Source organism: Rana temporaria, chromosome 5 (assembly GCF_905171775.1).
Source record: "Rana temporaria chromosome 5, aRanTem1.1, whole genome shotgun sequence".
Classification (NCBI taxonomy): domain Eukaryota; kingdom Metazoa; phylum Chordata; class Amphibia; order Anura; family Ranidae; genus Rana; species Rana temporaria.
In genome coordinates, this window is record NC_053493.1 from 4,257,912 (window position 1) to 4,275,226 (window position 17,315).

The window sequence follows — 17,315 nt, forward strand, 5'->3', positions numbered from 1 at the left end:
AGTGATCGTCTTTCCCTATATCAGGGAACAGACGATCAGTGACATTGTCACAATGAAGAACGGGGCAGGTGTGTTTACACTCGCCTCTCCCCGTTATTCAACTCCTGTGACCGATCGTGGGACACCGGCGGCGATCGGGTCCGCGGGTCCCGCGGCCGTGGTCACGGAGCTTCGGACCGGGTCTCGCGCACACCACCCACAGCTGGGCTCTTAAAGGCGACGTACATGTACATGCCTGTAACCAGCCGTGCCATTCTGCCGACGTATATCGGCGTTAGGCGGTCTTTAAGTGGTTAATGATGTATGGGGGCCCCTGCACTGGTCCTTGATCCCATGCTGCCCCAAAATTGGCTTGATGTCTGTTTACCTGCACTGTCATCATTGTAGGGGCCCCAGAGCATTACTTTGATGCTATTAAGACTGCCCTGCAAGGCGTGCCCGGCGCGTCACTGCCATGCCGATGCGCGTGTCCGCCGCGTCCCTCAGTTGCCGATGCGCATGCCTGGCGGCCGCGATGTCAGCCACTTACCCGCAATCGGTCGTTACACAGCCAAGGGTGTGGATCTCTGTGTGTGTAATGATGGGGTGTAAACACAGAGATCCACGTTCTGTCAGGGAGAGAGGAGACCGATGCTGTGTCCCTTGTACATAGGGACACCGATCGGTCACCTCCCCCAGTCAGTCCCCTCCCCCCACAGTAAGAATCACTCCCTAGGGAATACATTTAACCCCTTCCTCGCCCCCTAGTGTTAACCCCCTTCCCTGCCAGTCACATTTATACAGTAATCAGTGCATATTTATAGCACTGTTTCGCTGTATAAATGTGAATGGTCCCAAAAATGCGTCAAAAGTGTCCGATGTGTCCGCCACAATGTCGCAGTCCTGACAAAAATCGCAGATCGCCGCCATTACTGCTAAAAAAAAAAAAATGTCATAATTCTATCCCCTATTTTGTAGACGCTATAACTTTTGCGCAAACCAATCACTATACGCTTATTGCGATTTTTTTTTTTTTACCAAAAATATGTAGAAGAATATGTATCGGCCTAAACTGAGAATAAAAATATATATATTTTTAAAAAAAATTGGGGATATTTATTATAGCAAAAATTAAAACCCACGACAGCTAATCGACACTCCACAATCCAGCAGATGAACACGGCCCATAAGATTCCCCAGAAACGAGACACACAGCTCTGTTCTCTGGTTCAAAACGGATAGACTTTAATGGGAAACTCAGGCTTCTTATATACAGTTTAGGAACCACAATGAACAATGACCCAACTCCACCCACAACATGATACAAGGAGCTCAATACACATCTTTTAGGAGACAGCCATTCTGACTCCGAGATAATCTACATGAGCTAATTACTATTCATTTACCCAGACAAGGTGACTCCGAGATAAGCTCTTTTCACCTGCTATACAATACACATTTATCATCAATAGAAATTCACACAATACAGTGTCAATTAGCATCACACAATGAAAGGTTCTTGAGAGCCAGACTAAGGTTCATTTACATCACAGTACAGACGACATTAAACACCTTGGGGTGGATTCAGGTAGGGGCGCGCACTACTACGCCTCCATAAATTACTTGAGCTACGCTTCATTCACGAAGCATTTGCTCTGTAATTTGTGGGGGCGTTCCGTAAAAGTGGCCAGCGTAAGCGCGCATAATTTAAATGATCCCGTAGGGGGCGTGGATCATTTAAATTAGGCGCGTTCCCGCGCCGAACGTAGTGCGCATGCTCTGTCGGGAAACTTTCCCAACGTGCATTGCGGTAAATGACGTCGCAAGGACGTCATTTGCTTTGACGGGAACATAAATGGCGTCCAGCGCCATTCACGATCCACTTACACAAACAACGCAAATTTCGAAAAAAGTGACGCGGGAACGACGTCCATACTTAGCATTGGCTGCGCCTCCTAATAGCAGGAGCAGCCTTACGACGGAAGCGCCGTACGCAAACGACGTAAAACTCGAACGCCGGGCGCGCGTACGTTTGTGAATCGCCGTGAGTATGCAATTTGCATACTCTACGCTGACCACTACGGGAACACCACCTACCGGCCAGTGTAAGAATGCAGCCTAAGATACGACGGCATAAGAGCCTTATGCCAGTCATATCTTAGGCTACAGTCGGCGTATCGAGCTTTCTGAATACAGAAAGTCGATACGCCGGCGCTACTAAGCAATTACGCTGCGTATCTATGGATACGCAGGCGTAATTGCTACCTGAATCTACCCCCTTGTGAATTATCATTATTGTCCCATCTCCTGGGATGACTTTAGACACAAGAGTCATCGTTGAGGCTGAAACAGGAGTACCCCACACTCTGCAAGAGCCTCTGGGTCCCACGGGCCCTCCCGTTACAGCCTGTATCCTGGCACTGCTTCTGCATTATGTTCCTGTACCTTGCTACCTGACTGTTGCTGACCTCGGCCCGTACCTTATCACTGACTTTGCCTTATAAGCCTGTACCTTTCTGCCTGGCTGTTGCTGACCCTCTTCTGTATCCTGACAATGACTTTGCCTTATGTTCCTATACCTTGTCGCCTGGCTGTTGCTTACCCCGGTCTGTATCCTGACACTGACTTTGCGTTATGTTCCTGTATCTTGCTGCCTGGCTGTTACTCTGTTTCCTGTCACTTTCCCTACCTCTTGATTCAGTACTTCACTGCCCAGCTATTGACCTCGATCTACATCCTGGCACTGCTTCTGCCTTATGTTCCTGTACCTTGCTGCCCGGCTATTGCTGACCACGGCCTGCATCCTGATGTTGCCATTGCCTTGTTCCTGCATCTTCCTGCCCGGCTGTTGCAGACCTAGCTCTGTTTCCTGTCACTGTCCCTACCTCTTAATTCAACACCTCACTGCCTGGCTGTTGCTGACCTCGCTCTGTTTCCTGTCACTGTCCATACCTCTTGATTCAATACCCCTCTGCCTGGCTGTTGCTGACCTCGCTCTGTTTCCTGTCACTGTGCCTACCTCTTGATTCAATACCTCTCTGCCTGGCTGTTGCTGACCCCTCTCTGTTTCCTGTCACTGTCCCTACCTCTTGATTCAATACCACTCTGCCTGGCTGTTGCTGACCTCGCTGTTTCTTGTCACTGTCCCTACCTCTTGATTCAGTACCCCTCTGCCTGACTGTTGCTGACCTCGCTCTGTTTCCTGTCACTGCCCCTGCCTCTTGATTCAATACCTCTCTGCCTGGCTGTTGCTGACCTCGCTCTGTTTCCTGTCACTGTCCCTACCTCTTGATTCAATACCTCTCTGCCTGGATGTTGCAGACCTAGCTCTGTTTCCTGTCACTGTCCCTACCTCTTGATTCAGTACCCCTCTGCCTGACTGTTGCTGACCTCGCTCTGTTTCCTGTCACTTTCCCTACCTCTTGATTCAATACCTCTCTGCCTGGATGTTGCTGACCTCGCTCTGTTTCCTGTCACTGTCCCTACCTCTTGATTCAATACCTCTCTGCCTGGCTGTTGCTGACCTCGCTCTGTTTCCTGTCACTGTCCCTACCTCTTGATTCAATACCTCTCTGCCTGGCTGTTGCTGACCTCTCTCTGTTTCCTGTCACTGTCCCTACCTCTTGATTCAATACCTCACTGCCTGGCTGTTGCTGACCTCGCTCTGTTTCCTGTCACTGTCCCTACCTCTTGATTCAATACCTCTCTGCCTGGCTGTTGCTGACCCCTCTCTGTTTCCTGTCACTTTCCCTAAATCTTGATTCAATACCTCTCTCCCTGGATGTTGCTGACCTCGCTCTGTTTCCTGTCACTGTCCCTACCTCTTGATTCAATACCACTCTGCCTGGCTGTTGCTGACCTCGCTGTTTCCTGTCACTGTCCCTACCTCTTGATTCAGTACCTCTCTGCCTGGCTGTTGCTGACCTTGCTCTGTTTCCTGTCACTGTCCCTACCTCTTGATTCAGTACCCCTCTGCCTGGCTGTTGCTGACAACGCTCTTTTTCCTGTCACTGTCCATACCTCTTGATTCAGTACCCCTCTGCCTGGCTGTTGCTGACCTCACTCTGTTTCCTGTCACTGCCCCTGCCTCTTGATTCAGTACCTCTCTGCCTGGCTGTTGCTCACCCCTCTCTGTTTCCTGTCACTTTCCCTACCTCTTGATTCAATACCTCTCTCCCTGGATGTTGCTGACCTCGCTCTGTTTCCTGTCACTGTCCCTACCTCTTGATTCAATACCTCTCTGCCTGGCTGTTGCTGACCCCTCTCTGTTTCCTGTCACTTTCCCTACCTCTTGATTCAGTACCCCTCTGCCTGGCTGTTGCTGACCTCACTCTTTTTCCTGTCACTGTCCCTGCCTCTTGATTCAGTACCTCTCTGCCTGGCTGTTGCTGACCTCGCTCTGTTTCCTGTCACTGTCCCTACCTCTTGATTCAATACCTCTCTGCCTGGCTGTTGCTGACCTCGCTCTGTTTCCTGTCACTGTCCATACCTCTTGATTCAGTACCTCTCTGCCTGGCTGTTGCTGACCTTGCTCTGTTTCCTGTCACTGCCCCTGTCTCTTGATTCAGTACCTCACTGCCTGGCTGTTGCTGACCTCGCTCTGTTTCCTGTCACTGTCCCTACCTCTTGGTTCAGTACCTCTCTGCCTGGATGTTGCTGACCTCGCTCTGTTTCCTGTCACTGTCCCTACCTCTTGATTCAGTACCTCTCTGCCTGGCTGTTGCTGACCTTGCTCTGTTTCCTGTCACTGAACCTGCCTCTTGATTCAGTACCTCTCTGCCTGGCTGTTGCTGACCTTGCTCTGTTTCCTGTCACTGCCCCTGCCTCTTGATTCAGTACCTCACTGCCTGGCTGTTGCTCGGATACTGCCTACAACATTGGCCCTCTGTGTCCTCACATATCCTGTCACCACTATCCGGGTTTGTGAAGAAGGGGTGCAAGAGAAGCCCCCTCCTCTGAATAATCTCCACCAGGTACGTGACGGTATTGGATAACTGTTTTTGGAAAAAGAAAGGTCACCAGCTATGCTGTCTGGCAAGGGGCGTCCATATCAAAAGACTGATTGAACAGAATTATAGATCCCCTAGATCAGGCATGTCCAAAGTCCGGCCCGCGGGCCAATTGCAGCCCGCGGCCTGGTTTTGAACGGCCCGCCTGGTTATCTTCACATATATATCTTTTGTGGCCCCCGACTATCTCCCAGCGCTGGGACCACAAAAGATATATATATATACCGTATTTATCAGCTGATCCCCGCTGCCTGTCAGGTGAACGAGCGCCACCGTAATAGCCCGAGCCGAGTGTACTGTGTACTCGGCTAGGCTCGGCTCCGCTCGTAGTCCCGCCCAGTCCCGCCATTGGACGTGTGTTGTGTCCATCATAGAAGCCGGGCCAAGGGGCGGGACTGCGAGAGGAGCCGAGTACAGCCAAACACACAGGACATCCTGCTCCTATCTCGGCGGCAAAATGTAAAACAAATAAGGCACGGCTGGCTGCAGATGGACACTTGGGACAGGCTGCAAATAGACACTTGGGCACGGCTGGCTGCAGATGGACACTTGGGACAGGCTGCAAATAGACACTTGGGCACGGCTGGCTGCAGATGGACACTTGGGACAGGCTGCAAATAGACACTTGGGCACGGCTGGCTACAGATGGACACTTGGGCATGGCTGGCTGAGTGCATTCCCGGCAATAGTGAGTGCATTCCTGGCAATGGTGGGTGCTGTATTTCTGGCAATGGTGGGTGCTGCATTCCTGTCAATGGTGGGTGCTGCATTCCTGGCAATGGTGGGTGCTTTATTCCTGACAATGGTGGGTGCTGTACTCCTGGCAATGGTGGGTGCTGCATTCCTGGCAATGGTGGGTGCTGTATTCCTGGCAATGGTGGGTGCTGTATTCCTGACAATGGTGGGTGCTGTACTCCTGGCAATGGTGGGTGCTGCATTCCTGGCAATGGTGGGTGCTGTATTCCTGGCAATGGTGGGTGCTGTATTCCTGGCAATGGTGGGTGCTGCATTCGCGTGCGTTTGGACAAGTGGCGGCTGGTGCTCAAAGTTTTTTTTTTGGGGGGGGCACAAACGAAAAAGAAAAAAAATTGCAGCCTCACTGTGCCCATCAAACACAGCCACTGTGCCATCAATTCGCAACACTGTGCCATGCCATCAAACGCAGCCACTGTGTCATCAATTGTCACCACTGTTCCATGCCATCAAATGCAGTCACTATGCAATGCCATCAAACGCAGCCACTGTGCCATCAATTCGCACCACTGTGCCATGCCATCAAACACAACCACTGTGCCATCAATTGTCACCACTGTTCCATGCCATCAAATGCAGTCACTATGCAATGCCATCAAACGCAGCCACTGTGCCATCAATTCGCACCACTGTGCCATGCCATCAAACATAACCACTGTGCTATCAATTGTCACTACTGTTCCATGCCATCAAACGCAGTCACTATGCCATCAATTCGCACCACTGTGCCATGCCATCAAACACAACCACTGTGCCATCAATTGTCACTACTGTTCCATGCCATCAAACGCAGCCAATGTGCCATCAATTCGCACCATTGTGCCATGCCATCAAACGCAGCCACTGTGCCATCAATTCGCACCACTGTGCCATGCTTTTAAACGCAGTCATTGTGCCCTTTAATTGTCGACACTGTGCCCTTTAATTGTCGACACTGTGCCCATTGATGTCACTGTGCCCTTTAATTGCCGCCACTGTGCCCATTGTCCCCACTGTGCCAAAGTTTCCCCACTGTGCCAAAGTTTCCCCACTGTGCCAATTGTCACCACTGTGCCCATTTTCACCACTGTGCCCATTTTCGCCGCTGTGCCCTGTAAAATGCCCCCCCTGCCTGGCACTTACCTTTCTGAAAGTCAGCCATCCTCCTAGTCCTTCCACGTCCCTCGATGTCTTCTCCCGCCCTTGATGACGCTTCAGCCAACCAGGTTACCGATAACCAGAACCGGTGAACCTGATTGGCTAAGACGCCTGTCAGTCTTATCCAAGGAACGCACCCCCCCCCCCCCCCCGTACGTTCCCTGGATAAGCATCCGGAAAGCTGAGCCGCTGGCTCTGATAGGCACTTTCGCACAGCCAACCAGCTGCCGTTATTCAGGTGGCCGGTGCTCAAGGTCCGGCCATCTGAATAGACCAGCGGCAGCGGCGACAATAACATACATTCATGCAATGCATGAATGTATGTTATTTCAGTGGCGGTGCAAAAGCCAGAGGGGGCGGCGCTCCAGCGCCCTCTATAGACGCACCGCCACTGGTTTGGACACCCCTGATCTAGATGATGAAGTGACAGCCGTGTGTTAAGACGTTTGGCAGGAATTTTGCTTTAAAAGCCTATTTTGTTCAGATTTCTCCAATGGAACTTTCTCTCCTATCTCCACTACAGGTATGGCGCCTTTTATTGACCATCCTGCCTGCGAGTCTAATAAACGACCCTCAGCGTGATGTATGCAGCCTTTATCTTTGTGGTAATGCGTTCCTCCAGGCTGACGGCGGCTTAACTTACGATGATCTCCCTCCTGCCCTCGTCTTGGCCCGGTGACATAACCTTAATGGAACTTGTCAATGACAAGACTTCACCGGGGCCCTTCCAGAGTCTAATGACAGCTCCGCTTCCAAGATGACTAATTTATAAGAGGGAGCCGACCGTGCCAAGATCTCTCGCTGCGACGGCCCCCGAGACGTTCCATCAATAACCCCAAAGCTCCGTTCTTCTACAAGTTTAATAAGGCCAGCTTTAAAAATCCACTAAACAGCAGCTTGCCAAACGGTAATCAGCTTTGGCGCCCAGAAGAAGCCGCGATGATGAGACGATGGATTTTCTACCGGCTACGTTTTTTTTTTTATTCCTTACTAATCGGGACGTTAAGTGCCTTTTCTGAATGTTGCTAATGGTTAAAGCGGGAGTTCCGCGGCAAAACAGTTTTTTTTAAAGAGCATTTTGAAACGCTGGTGGTACAAAGTAATTAGTACTCACCAGTCTAATCCTCATAGCCGCAGGCATGGCGATATCCCTCCGAAAGATGAGTTATAAAATATTCTCATGGACATTGCCATCTTTAGTCAGGGCACTCTGAAGCCCTCCTGCAGTATCTTCCGGGATGCGGTGAATGCTGTCCCAGCATTCACCGCTCTATCCCGCGCATGCGCAGTGTGACGGCGAGACGCGCCGTCAACACTGCAGAGTTGCTAGGACAACGGCCGGCAGCGTCCTGAAAAGTCAGGTGACGTTCGAAAGATCGCGAGATTGCTCCTCTGGCTGCTGTGTCTCGTCACCGTCCAGAGACACACGTGTTAGCTCCCAAAATCCTTTGCGGAGCTAACCGACACGCCCATTCCCGAACCCCTACAACCCGGATGTGCCTGCTCGAGATGCTGTAAAGGCGGTATGTAGATTTTTATATTTTTTTTGAACCGCCAAATCGTCAGGTACAGCGGGGGGAGTATTATATTAAACAAAGTGACCTAATAGGGTGAACCTCCGCTTTAATGACTCTATCAGTGGGAGGAAGGTGGGTGAACCTTCTGCGTGGATGACATGCGGGTTCTACAGAAGCCTTACTCGTTCTTTATTATCCCAGAGGAACCCCTGAAAATGTTTACAGGGCCTTGCAAAAGTATTCCCCCCCCCCCCTTGGCATTTTTCGTGTTTTGTTGCCTCACAGCCTGGAATTAACACGGATTGTTGAGGATTTGCGTCATTTAATTTACAGGACACGCCCACAACTTTAACCCCTTCCTTACCGGGCACTTACAAACCCCCCTCCTGCCCAGACCAATTTTCAGTTTTCAGCACTGACGCACTTTGAATGACAATTGCGCGGTTATACAACGCTGTACCCAAATGACATTTGTTACGGTCACCACCGTTTACGACCTTCCATCACATCCAAGACAGCTCATCGACACTCCAACCAACAGGACCCGATCCATATCAATTCTCCAGAATCAAGATGAGACACGCAGCTCTGTACTTGTTCCAAATTGAAGACAACTTTTAATGGTAACTTTCAGTCTTATATACAGTACAAGGCATGAAAGGAACAATCAACTCCCCACCCACACATCACACCGTGGGGGGCTTCAATCACATTCTTTGAGCTAATTACTAAACATTCTAGACATGTCAGCGCCGGCCTATAATTATCATGATCTAATCACTGCACATGAAGGAATCTTCATTAACAGCATAACAAACAAAACACCATCACACACAATGATCTCTTCTTAATCCACATCCCTAGACAGACGTTCTGTCTTCGCATACAGCTTGACAGAAAGGTATTCACACCTCTGAGCATCAATAGGCTTAAAGCAGTGTTATCACACAATGAAAGGTCTTCCAGGAGCCTGACTCAATTAGCATGTCACTAGCCAGGGCCAATCATAGAAATGAGTCACTATTGACTGGTTGGGTCACAATTAACCAACATCTTGCAGTATCTCAAAATCCTGCAATATGAACTATCAGTGATGTCCCCTGTCCTGTAATTTAGGACATCATTTCTCAGTCACCCTATGGCCCTATCGGACAGAAGGTGACCCTAGACATAAGACTCCTTGGTGACGCCGGTACAGGAGCACCCCTCATCCTTACAAAGTCTCTGGGTGTCCCGGGTCATTCCGTTACAACATTTTTAGCATTTTTTTCACACAAATAGAGATTTATTTTGGTGGTGTTTAAACACCGCCGGGGTTTTTTTTTTTTGCTAAACAAACTAAAAAACATTGAAAATTTTGAAAAAAAAAATCATGTTTCATAGATTGTTATAAGATTTAGAAAACAGTTTTTTTTCTCCTTCATTGATATGTGCTGATGAGACCGCACTGGTGGGCACTGATAGGCTGCACTGGTGGGCACTGATAGGCACAGATAAGGTGGCACTGATGAGGACAGATAAGGCGGCACTGATGGCCATAGATAAGGTGGCACTGATAGGTGACACTGATGGGCACTGGTAGGTGACACTAATTGGTGACACTGATAGGTGGCACTGTGGGCTCTGATGGGTGGCACTGTGGGCTCTGATGGGTGGCACTGTGGGCACTGATGGGTGGCACTGTGGACACTGATGGGTGGCACTGATGGGTGGCACTGTGGACACTGATAGGTGGCGCTGGTGGGCACTGGTAGGCAGCACTGTTATGCATTGGCAGGTGGCACAGATGAGCAGGCGGCTGCTCTCCTTCATCGGGACCGATGTCCCTCTGACAGCCTGACGGTGATCAGCTATTTTATTTCTCCTCACGCTATCAGCGTGGGGAGAAAAAATAGCTGATTACCGGCTCTGTTTACATCACATGGTCAGCTGTCATTGGCTGACAGCTGATCACGTCGTAAGGGGTCGGGATCGACCCCTTACTCCGATCTGTGATCACTCAAGTCTCATTGACTGCAGGGGGCACGCAGGCCGCTCGAGAACGGGAGGACGTCCATGGACACCCTCCCGGCAAATAAGGTCCACAGTGTGGCCTTCTTTCGACTATAGTGCGGATCTTAAAGCGGTGGTTCCCCCTTAAAAACAACTTTTTTTTATTCCACTGGCCCCCCACATTCCATCACGATTAAGGCTATTATTTTTTTTTTCCTGCTGTACATACCTTAGTACAGCATCTTCACCCGTGCATCCGGGTTGCGAGTCCCGCGGGAGTGGGCGTTCCTCACATGCTGTTGATTGACGTTTTGCTCAAAAACTAGCTCTCCCCTGTCGCGTAAGCCGCGTCACGGTTGGCGAAAGGAGCCGAACGGCGAGTCGGCGCTATACTGCGCATGCGCATCGCCGTTCGGCTCTTTTTTAAGGGGGAACCACCGCTTTAAGTAGTTAAAGATGTTTTTTTTATTGTGAAGCAAACAACAAATAGGAAAAAATAACAGAAAAAGTCAATGTGCATAACTATTCACCCCCCTAAAGTCAATACTTTGTAGAGCCGCCTATCACAGCTCCAAGTCTCTTTGGATGAATCTCTATGATCTTCCCACATCTCACCTCTGGGATTTTTGCCCCATTCCTCCTCCTTGCAAAACTGCTCCGGATCCTTCAAGTTGGATGGTTTGCGTTTGTGAACAGGAATCTTTAAGTCTGACCACAGATTTTCTATTGGATTGAGGTCTGGGCTTTAACTAGGGCCATTCCAACACATTTACATGTGTAAATGTGCCCTCTGGGGCCTTAACCACTTAAGACCTGGACCTTTAGACAGCTAAAGGACCCGGCCAGTTTTTGCGATTCGGCACTGCGTCGCTTTAACTGACAATTGCGCGGTCGTGCGACGTGGCTCCCAAACAAAATTGGCGTCCTTTTTTTCCCACAAATAGAGCTTTCTTTTGGTGGTATTTGATCGCCTCTGCGGTTTTTATTTTTTGCACTATAAACAAAAACAGAGCGATATTTTTGAAAAAAATGCAACATTTTTTACTTTTTGCTATAATAAATATCCCCCAAAAATATATATAAAAAAAAAATTTTCCTCAGTTTAGGCCGATACGTATTCTTCTACCTATTTTTGGTAAAAAAAAATCGCAATAAGCGTTTATTGGTTGGTTTGCACAAAATTTATAGCGTTTACAAAATAGGGGATAGTTTTATTGCATTTTTATTTTTTTTATTTTTTTTTCTACTAATGGCGGCGATCAGCAAATTTTTTCGTGACTGCGACATTATGGCGGACACATCGGACAATTTTGACACATTTTTGGGACCATTGTCATTTTCACAGCAAAAAATGCATTAAAAATGCATTGTTTACTGTGAAAATTACAATTGCAGTTTGGGAGTTAACCACTAGGGGGCGCTGATGGGGTTATGTGTGACCTCATATGTGTTTCTAACTGTAGGGGGGTGTGGCTGTAGGTGTGACATAATCGATTGTGATTCCCTATAAAAGGGATCACACGATCGATGACGCCGCCACAGTGAAGAACGGGGTCGCGTGAATGCGCCGGTGGCACGCGCAACCCCACGGCTGGGCTTAAAGGGCAACGTACAGGTACGTTGATGTGCCCAGCCGTGCCATTCTGCCGACGTATATCGGCGTGAAGGGGTCCTTAAGTGGTTAAACCCCTCAAGTGTTGCTTTAGCAGTGTGTTTGGGGTGATTGTCCTGCTGGAAGGTGAACCTCCGTCCTCGCCTCAAATCACACACAGAGTGCTACAGGTTTTGTTCAAGAATATCCCTGTATTTATCACCATCCATCTTTCCCTCAACTCTGACCAGTTTCCCAGTCCCGACTGCTGAAAAACATCCCCACAGCATGATGCTGCCACCACCATGTTTCACAGTGGGGATTGTCTTCTTTGGGTGATGTGTTGGGTTTGCGTTTTCTTTGATGGACAAATAGTTCAATGTTAGTCTCTTCAGATCAGAGCCCCTTCCTCCATACATATTGGGAGTCTCCCACATGCCTTTTCACAAACTCAAAACGCGCCATTTTGTTTTTTTTGGTGAAAGTAATGTCTTTCTTCTGGCCACTCCCCCATAAAGCCCAACTCTATGGAGCGTACGGCTTATTGTCCCCCTATGTACAGATACTCCGGTCTCTGCTGTGGAACTCTGCAGCTCCTCCAGGGTCACGTTAGGTCTCTGTGCTCCTCTCTGATTAATGCCCTCCTTGCCCGGTCCGGGAGTTTTGGTGTGCGGCCGTCTCTTGGCAGGTTGGCTGTTGTGCCGTGTTCTTTCCATTTGGTGATGATAGATTTGATGGCGCTCCGAGGGATCATCAAAGATTTGGATATTTTTTATAACCCGACCCTGACTTGTACTTCTCACCAACATTGTCCCTTCCTTGTGTGGAGAGTAAGGATGAGCTGAACACCCCCCTGTTCGGTTCACACCAGAACTTGCGAACACACCAAATGTTCGTGTGAACTTTAGAACCCCGTTAAAGTCTATGGGACTCGAACATTTGAAATCTAAAGTGTTCATTTTAAAGGCTAATATGCAATTTATTGTCCTAAAAAGTGTTTGGGGACCCGGGTCCTGTCCCAGGGGACATGTTTCAATGCAAAAAAAAGTTTTAAAAACGGCAGTTTTTTCAGGAGCAGTGAATTTAATAATGCTAAAAGTGAAACAATAAAAGTGTAATATTACTTTAAATTTCGTACCTAGGGGGGGGGTGTAAAGTCAGCATGTGAAAAAGCGCATGTTTCCCGTATATAGAACTGTCCCTGCACAAAGTGTCATTTCTGAAAGGAAAAAAGGCATTTAAAACCGGCTTTGCGGCTCTAATGAATTGTCGGCTCTGGCAATTACAAATGTGTGGGGGTTCCCCCAAATTAAATTACCAGGCTCTTCAGGTCTGGAATGGATATTAAGGGGAACCCCGCCGTAAAAAAAAAAAAATGACGTAGGGTTCCCCGCAAATATCCATACCAGGCCCATCAGGTCTGGTGTGGATTTTAAGGGGAACTCCACCCCAAATTAAAAAAAAAATCCACACCAGACCCCTTGTCCGAGCACGTTAACCTGGCCGGCCGCAGAAAAGAGGGGGGGGACAGAGTGCGCCCCCCCTCTCCTGAACCGCACCAGGCCACATGCCCTCAACATGGGGAGGATGTCCCCATGTTCATGGGGACAAGGGCCTCATCCCCACAACCCTTGCCCAGTGGTTGTGGGGGTCTGCAGGCGGGGGGCTTATCAGAATTTGGAAGACCCCTTTAACAAAGGGGACCCCCAGAGGCTGGCCCCCCCCTATGTGAATTGGTAATGGGGTACCTCTACCATTTCACGAAGGAAGTGTAAATAGTTAAAAAAAACACACAGACACCGGTAGCACCCCCCCCCCCCGGTTCTCTACTCAAGGGGGCCCATGCCTGAAGCGGTTTAAGGTGCCCCAAAATTCCTGATGGCGGCCCTGTGCATGGGAAAGATAGACTGCAAAGACGTGTAGGTAGAATAGCAGAGAAATTCACTCTGCCGAGACTGATCAGAGCCGTGACCACAGAGAGAAGGGGGATTGTTGTGCCGGTCCCAGATGTGCCGACTGGCTCGAGTGTGGCTCACAACCCCCCCCCTGCAAAGCCGCTACATCGGGTTCTCTGTGTGTGGTGTGTGTTCTGAGGTACATTATGGGTCTGAAGGGGGGTCTGCACTGTAGGGAAGGGTCTGTATTGTTAGGGGGGTCTGTGCACTGTAGGGGGGTCTGTACTAAAGGGGGGTCTGCACTGTAGGGGGGGTCTGCACTGTAGGGAGGGGTCTGTATTGTTAGGAGGGTCTGTGCACTGTAGGGGGGTCTGTACTAAAGGGGGGTCTGCACTGTAGGGGGGTCTGCACTGTAGGGAGGGGTCTGTATTGTTAGGGGGGTCTGTGCACTGTAGGGGGGTCTGTACTAAAGGGGGGTCTGCACTGTAGGGGGGGTCTGCACTGTAGGGAGGGGTCTGTATTGTTAGGGGGGTCTGTGCACTGTAGGGGGGTCTGTATTAAAGGGGGGTCTGCACTGTAGGGGGGTCTGCACTGTAGGGAGGGGTCTGTATTGTTAGGGGGGTCTGTGCCCTGTAGGGGGGTCTGTACTAAAGGGGGGTCTGCACTGTAGGGGGGGTCTGCACTGTAGTGGGGTCTGCACTGTAGCGGGGGTCTGCACTGTAGTGGGGTCTGCACTGTAGCGGGGGCCTGCACCGTAGGGAGGAGGTCTGCACTTTAGCGGGTCTGTGTAACATGCAGGGGGTTCAGAACTGTTAAGAGGGGTGTCTGTGTTACATACAGGCATCTAGAGGTGCAGGGTACTGTGTAATGTAAAGGGGTCCAGAGGTGCAGGGTGCTGTGTAATGTAAAGGGGTCCAGAGGTGCAGGGTGCTGTGTAATGTAAAGGGGTCCAGAGGTGCAGGGGACTGTGTAATGTAAAGGGGTCCAGAGGTGCAGGGTGTTGTGTAATGCAAAGGGGTCCAGAGGTGCAGGGTGCTGTGTAATGTAAAGGGGTCCAGAGGTGCAGGGTGCTGTGTAATGTAAAGGGGTCCAGAGGTGCAGGGTGCTGTGTAATGTAAAGGGGCCCAGAGGTGCAGGGTGCTGTGTAATGTAAAGGGGTCCAGAGGTGCAGGGGACTGTGTAATGTAAAGGGGCCCAGAGGTGCAGGGTGCTGTGTAATGTAAAGGGGCCCAGAGGTGCAGGGTGCTGTGTAATGTAAAGGGGTCCAGAGGTGCAGGGGGCTGTGTAATGTAAAGGGGTCCAGAGGTGCAGGGTGCAGTGTAATGTAAAGGGGTCCAGAGGTGCAGGGTGCTGTGTAATGTAAAGGGGTCCAGAGGTGCAGGGTGCTGTGTAATGTAAAGGGGTCCAGAGGTGCAGGGTGCTGTGTAATGTAAAGGGGTCCAGAGGTGCAGGGGACTGTGTAATGTAAAGGGGCCCAGAGGTGCAGGGTGCTGTGTAATGTAAAGGGGCCCAGAGGTGCAGGGTGCTGTGTAATGTAAAGGGGTCCAGAGGTGCAGGGTGCTGTGTAATGTAAAGGGGCCCAGAGGTGCAGGGTGCTGTGTAATGTAAAGGGGCCCAGAGGTACAAGGGCTGTGTAATGTAAAGGGGTCCAGAGGTGCAGGGGACTGTGTAATGTAAAGGGGTCCAGAGGTGCAGGGTGCTGTGTAATGTAAAGGGGCCCAGAGGTGCAGGGTGCTGTGTAATGTAAAGGGGCCCAGAGGTGCAGGGTGCTGTGTAATGTAAAGGGGCCCAGAGGTACAAGGGCTGTGTAATGTAAAGGGGTCCAGAGGTGCAGGGGACTGTGTAATGTAAAGGGGTCCAGAGGTGCAGGGGGCTGTGTAATGTAAAGGGGTCCAAAGGTGCAGGGTGCTGTGTAATGTAAAGAGGTCCAGAGGTGCAGTTGTGGAGAGGGGGGTACATAGAACTGACAAAAAGATATTGAAGGATACAGAGGTATGCAGGGGGCACATTTTACGTTTTTACATTTTAAGGTGGGGGGGGGGGGGCCAGATGTAGGATCCGCCCCGGGTGCCAAATGCTCTAGGTACGCCCTGCCACCACTACTACCATAAAATATAATAATGACTACCACCAACAATACTACTACCACCAATATTACTAATTATAATAATAAATGTACTAATAATAAAAATTCATATTTATAAATATAGGGCTAGATTCAGGTATTGTTGTGCGGGCGGAACGTATCACCGATACGTTACGCTGCCGTAAATTAGGGCGCAAGTTCCGTATTCAGAAAGAACTTGCGCCCTAAGTTACGGCGGCGTAGCGTATGTGCTCCGGCGTAAGCCCGCCTAATTCAAATTTGGATGATGTGGGCGTGTTTTACTTAAGTTTAGTGTGACCCCTCGTAATTGACGTTTTCAACCGCATGCGCCGTTCGTGAAAGAATCCCAGTGCGCATGCTCGAAATTACGGCGCAAATCGTCAATGCTTGAGACGTGAACGTAACTTACGTACAGCCCTATTCGCGGACGACTTACGCAAACGGTGTAAAAATTTCAAAATTCGATTTGGGAACGACGTCCATACTTAACATTGCGTACGCCTCATATAGCAGGGGTAACTTTACACCGGAAAAAGCCTAACGTAAACGACGTAAAAAAATGCGCCGGGCGTACGTACGTTTGTGAATCGGCGTATCTACCTAATTAGCATATTTCTCGCGTAAATCGACGGAAGCGCCACCTAGCGGCCAGCATAAAATTGCAACTAAGATATGACGGCGTAAGAGACTTACGCCGGTCGGATCTTAGTCAAATCTATGCGTAACTGATTCTAAGAATCAGGCGCATAGATACGACCCCGCACACTCAGAGATACGACAGCGTATCTGGAGATACGCCGCCGTATCTCGTACCTAATTCTAGCCCAGTATGTGTTAATCACCTCGAAACAAAAACAAAAAGTTGTCTTTTACTTCTCACCAAACTCAACATCTTGACCTTCACACAACCTTGAAAGTCACTTTCACCGTCTTGAGTGTCACACGGACTGAACCGCTCATAAAAAAGTCAGACAAATGAGAAATAAATCAGATTGTCAGATCTCTGCTTGGAGAAAATATAGTAAAAGACAATCTGCGGCGTTTTCATCAATTACCCGGCGCCATTTATTCACTGAGGTCCCGACTCGCTGACAACACGGTCATTTTTCGGCTTGTAAAAAACAAAGTTTTCAGCCTCTAGAAAAAACAACGTTTTTTCCAACTTCATCATTAAAACGGCCTTGCCTACATCCGATCGTGAAAAAAAAAAAAAAACGCTCTAGCAAAGCGCGGTGACGTACAACACGTACGACGGCACCATAAAGGGGAAGTTCCATGCGGATGGCGCCACCCTTGGGGCTGCTTTAGCTGATTCCGTGTTAGTAAAAGACGATT